At 41.3% G+C, this 5,660-nt stretch overlaps 1 long non-coding RNA gene across 1 annotated transcript; it reads right to left on the reverse strand.

Annotated features, from left to right (window-relative positions):
• Positions 1–688: 688 nt before the first annotated feature.
• Positions 689–3,963, reverse strand: LOC127060052 (uncharacterized). The gene is made up of 3 exons (XR_007778592.1): positions 3,880–3,963; positions 3,240–3,323; positions 689–1,597 (listed from the first exon to the last, which is right to left on the reverse strand). It is a non-coding gene; the product is annotated as an uncharacterized LOC127060052 (long non-coding RNA).
• Positions 3,964–5,660: the final 1,697 nt, after the last annotated feature.

Below are 5,660 nucleotides of genomic sequence, written 5' to 3' on the forward strand. Positions count from 1 at the left end.
TGACAAACAGTAAAAAACAAGGTTAAAATCCCTACTTCTATGAAATCAATGGGATTTTTGTCATTGACTTCAGAGGAACAGCAATTTCTTTGTGAAATACTTTGAAAAAGGCTGCATCCTGTCCTGCTCAGTGCCATTACCCAGTGTATCACCCCTGGCTGCTGCTGATTTGCACCAGGCAGGAATCTGATCCCTCTATTGCAGAGATTCACCCTCTCCTAGTCCTCATTGTTACCCACCATCTGAGACTGTGCTGCAGATAAATAGTGGGCTTTAATCCCCAGGACTCTCAATCCAAGGCCTTTCACCACTGCCAGATTCACATTTTGTTTTGTCCCTTTAATACGAGCTTACAGAAGAACAAAACTGATAAACTTCCTCCTGCTCAGATTGCAGGAGCACAGGATAATATAACAAGTTAAATGAAACATTAGGAGAAATAGAAAGCACTTTAGAAAACATGCACTGCCTCTTTAACATTTCAAATTTTTCTTTTAACGTAAAATTACGGCATAATATAAGAAAGGAATCCAGCAAGATACTTTATCACAATACTTGGGCAACTTTAACTCATCTCAAGTGTTATTATAAGAAATAGAATTTACTGGTATGGACTTATATTCAATAGCACTCCTTCCCTTTTTAATGAAATGTCATTATTCCAATACAAATCCTTTCATTCTGCAACCCGCTCCCCCCTTCATCTCACTATATTTCATTTCCTGCAGTTACGTGATATTATTGCCTTTTTTTTCCACAGCTATTGATTTAGGTGTATATGGTTATTACAATGCAAAATAAAACAGTTCCCCCATCCATTCTACCTTGTACCATTGAACATTAACTTAATTTGTTTCAAATCTGCATTTGATTTGGCAAGGAAACCATTTATCTTTATGAAGAAAGCCCTCATAAAGTAGGGACTTCAGGAGATCACTGCTTTAAAAATTTAATAGCCTTGTGTCTTATACACTAGAAAAATGAATTAAACCTTCAAATATTATATGTCTCAATGTAACCTTTTTGCATTTCATACTATGTTTAATTCATTATATCCCAGGAAAAAAAAAATTATATAAAACCTCACTAGATTTAGGATGGTAGTTGGTTTTGAGTTTTGTTTTGAGTTGGGCTGGGTATTTCACATTCTAGGATTAAAAATCTTTTGATGCAGTATTAGCAGTTTACATTCTTGGGATGGAATTGGTTGTGTATCTAATGTGGAGACTCCAAACCTGTAAACCCCAGCACTGAGATTTGACCATCCCCTGGCACAGCTCCTCCCACACTGCATTTCTGTGTGCATTTGGAATTCACTCAGGACCACGAGCCTTGAACCCAGGAGTCTGGACAGCAGCAATCCTGCTACTCCCTGCTCTTTTCTCCCAATCGTTCTGCCCACTCATGTACCTCTTCTGTGACTTCTTTGGTCAGAACAAGCTTGGCCCCAAAAAGAAAACCATCCAGTTTCTGAGGTGGATTCCTGGGGAGGTCAGCTTCCCAAACACAGCCAACTGGAAGAGCAGACATGAGGCAGACTGTGAAGGTAGACAGCTCATCTGGCTTGGTCTGGCTGAGTCTGGCAGGAAGTTCAAGTCTAAATTAGCAAACCAGAAACACATCAACAGGCTCAAGTCAAGACCTAGAAGTCAGTAAAACTTTGAGCAAAGATTAAGAGCTATAAAGGTAAAAATACCCAAGTCTAGGCAGGTCAACCTCCATAAACTGGGATGAAAGGCACAAACACAGCAGGGCACACAAAGCATAAACATTGCATTGTCTGCTGCAGCAGTATTACCAATTAATTGGTTTTATGTTAGGACTCTCAGTACTGCAAGAAAACTCAATCAAAAGATACCTTAAATGAGGAAAGAGTTTAAAGCAGAGAGCATCACTAAAGAGCCACTGAAAACTTAAGCAGAAGAAAAAGCATCTCAGAGGACCCTGTAGAAGAGGACAACCAAGTGAAGAGAAGGGGGCAATAAAACAGTCAGAAGTTGTGTAAGTAGGGAAAGCAGCAAGCTCTTAATGTTCAAATCAAAAATAAACTCCCCATCAGAACAACCTCCATCAGCCTGCAATGCTCTATTACTGAGCTGCATTCTTTGGTACACCTAAGTTTTATTGATTTTATAACTATAAAGAAAACAGCAGACACTAGAAATACATTGCACAGGTCTCATTACAAATCTCCCTGTCTGTATCTTAGAACATTCTTAAGCTGCATTTAGCAAGCAACCTGGAGAGCACTGATAGACTGTGTACACATATTAGAGACATGACTGTATTTGCCTTTTTCTTCCCAGTAGGTAACAACAGGCTGTTTTCATTGGATGATCTCCAGAAACAAAATCAGAGCACAGCATTGTGATTACTCAGCTCATACAACGAATTCCCAGTTTCAGTAAGAATAAGTAACATTCTAATTTAGAGCTGATATTTGACACTGTATACAAGGGGAGGGGTCTACTTTTCATTTTCTCCTTAGACAACAGCAGTAAACTGCAAAACTCCCTGCTAAAATGTATGATCTTTGGAGAATGCTAATTGACCTACTAAAGTTGGCTTATTTTATTTGGTGAAATTTGCTTATCACAGGCCTCTAGGTGCTCTACATAAACAATATAAATGAAAATAATGAATAGACCAAATACCTAAGTGACAATGGGGACCACATCAATAGCTGCCTGCCCAACAGAATTCGGCTCAAAAGAAACTGTATTATAGCATCTGATGATTTCAGAAGAGGGAACTTCCCCCCCTTCTGAGGTTTGTTTTATTTCTGAGCACAGGGGGATTTGTTAGTTTGAGGCAGATCAGGTATATCCACCCCTTGCAGCCTGCAGAGCACAGCACTTCTGGGATGTGAGCACATGTGGAAGGGATGCCATCCTGTGGGAGTGCAAAGTGGATATTCAGGGAGGGCAGGGGATGCTGGGGAGAACAGAACACACTGCCACACTGCCAGGGTTGAGTTCTCCAGTGCAGGGGCCAATCTGAGACCACAAACAGAGCCAAGCTGTAGAGCTCACAGGGAACCTGGTGGTTCCCTACAGGCCTGAGGACAGACACAACAGCAGCAGAGCTTATCTTTGATTTTATGCAGTTCCCAGCATAGAGAATTTCTCTCGAGAACCTCAATTATTTTGTTGTTGTTGTTACTATTTCTGTGCATGGAGTCTAAGGAGATTTCTAAACAGGATGAAACAAGCACATCTTCTTCTCATGGAAAGGCTCACCCAGCAGCATTGTTCTTCTCAAGGAAAGGCTCTTCCAGCAGCAATGTTCTCTGTAGGTCAATCAAGTCAGAAAATAAACTGCATCTGTAGGAACACAGGCAGGATCTGAGAGCAAACTAGCCACCCAGTGTGAGTCACCATAATGCTTGAGGGATATAAACTGTGAAACTGCAAATTTAATATTGAAATAACCAGACTAGACTTATGCTAGCTAGCTAACAAAACAAAGTTCAGCATTGTTTCATTCACCAGAAGCTCAGGGAGCTTCACTGCTCACTCTGACCTTGCCAGGTCCAGGCTGCTGGTGAGCTGGAGACTCAGGTGGGCTCTACAGCCCCCTTGTCCCATGAGAGCAGCTCTGAAATACCAAGTGCCCTCCCTGATGTGAGGGACAGAGCATCCTCCACTTTGGAAAGCAGGATTCCAGGCAGGACCAAACACTGCCTGCCAAACACGTGTGTCCCACTGGCAGCACCCCAGCTGGGATATCAGGCTGTTGGCTGTGTCATCTCTGTCACCTCATTCACAATTCCCACAACTGTGCAACTCAGCTGTTGTACAACTCAAGTGTTTCTGCTGATTCCAGGCCAGTGAAAGCAAAGCAAACAATAATACAGATCTGTTTTTACAGATTTCGTACCCCTTCAGAGCAGGTAGATGGAGTCGAGACATTCCTCCTCTTCACAGATTTAAAAGTTTGGATGGGAAGAAGCTTCATTCAATCTCCTGCTAATACAATATGAAACACTCTTCACAGCTGTAATTTCCTGTAGCATCTAAAATGTTTCCTGTTAATATTTTCCATCTTGTTGCTGTTTTTATGAAAAAAATCCCCTAAATATTAACATTTTCAGATGGCAGAATGGAAAAAGCTAATATAACTCTCAGAGACACAGCATACAAATCCAGAAATAGATCTAAAGGCAGATTTCTCAGCACTCCCTAAATTCTGGAACAGAGAACAGACCAAAACTCCAGTCCAACCTTCTGCTTTTCCTCACCCAGATGTTGTAATTTGACCTTGATTCTAGCCAGAAGACAAACCTCATTTCTGTAGCGTAACACAGCTCATGAACCTTTATTTTATCATTGTGTCCACACCAATTCCTGCATTCTCCCATTTCCATGGCAAATAATAATCCTACCTTCCTTATAATGCTTGGAGGAGAAAAATTTGGCTCTTTTTTCTGGGAAGTAAATGATATTTACCAGCTATAGTTACTCAGTGCTCTTGCTGTTGAAAAATTTTAGCTCAATGGGAGGTTTGAGAGACAAGGAATAATAAACACAATAAAGCTACAAAGAAGCCAAAAACTAAACTCAACAAACAAAAAGCCTAAAACAAAAACTTTTAGTCCTAAAGTGTCTCACAGCTACTCCCAAAAAAAAATCCATTTTAAAAGATTTAATGATTTTGTGAGCACCTAAAGAATGAGGGATGCCCACAAAGAGGACCAGCACTCACTGGGAGCTTTATTGCCCCACGAGAACTGGAACATGCCTGACCCTTGCAGACAGCAACAGACCCAGTGACCAACTTCCATTTTTATTTTGCTGTTTCTTTGTCCATGCTGCCTGGAGGGCTGAGCCAGCTTTGCAGGAGCATTAGTTTGGCTCCCCTGGCTGCCCAGCCCCATTACTCAGCAAAAACCTGATGGCTCATCTGGTAACGGGAACTCAGGGACCGCCAGCCCTGACAGTGAAGCTGCACCATTTATACCTGTATGTCTGTCTGTCTGTCTGTCTGGCACGGGGCTACAGGACTTCTGCAGTGGCTTTTCTCTAGCTAAGCAAGAAAAATATCAAATTGGACATATTTGCAAGCTTGTGCTTGAGTTGAGTGTGCAGATTTGTTCATGTATCTACCAAATCTTGAATGAATTTTCAGTAAAGTTCACAGTAAAGCTGTGGACATCATTTGTGAAGTCATAGACCATGGATATGGTGGGCAATCAAATGTGAGTGCCCACAAATCTGGGAAAGATCTAACATGGGATCAAGGCATACCTTCTGGGAGTGTACTTGTTTTGTTAATCCAGTGAATTTGTTGAGATCCTTGGTAGCCATAGTGGCAGAAGGCAAGCAGACAAGACAGAAGATACAAATGTACCTCTAGTTTCAGAAAATCTTGCAAATTGCCCTAGTTTGTGGCTTATATAGACACTGAAAAATTCTCACTCTTCCCAGACAGCATTTGGGACACTACTCAATTTAATATTACATGCAGCTTCTGAAGAACTTTGTAACATTTATCATTTCCAATAAAAAACTTTTCTGCACTGAAAAAATGCATGGGATTTCAGCTTTGTCATAAATCAGTTTGTAAAACTTCTAGCCAGGTTTTTGTTAAAAAGTGAAAGGAACACTCACCAGTGTGGTCACCCCGTGCCAGGAATGCCGGGGCTGGCACAGCCCTGTTCC

Source organism: Serinus canaria, chromosome 11 (genome assembly GCF_022539315.1).
Source record: "Serinus canaria isolate serCan28SL12 chromosome 11, serCan2020, whole genome shotgun sequence".
In the NCBI taxonomy this organism is placed as follows: domain Eukaryota; kingdom Metazoa; phylum Chordata; class Aves; order Passeriformes; family Fringillidae; genus Serinus; species Serinus canaria.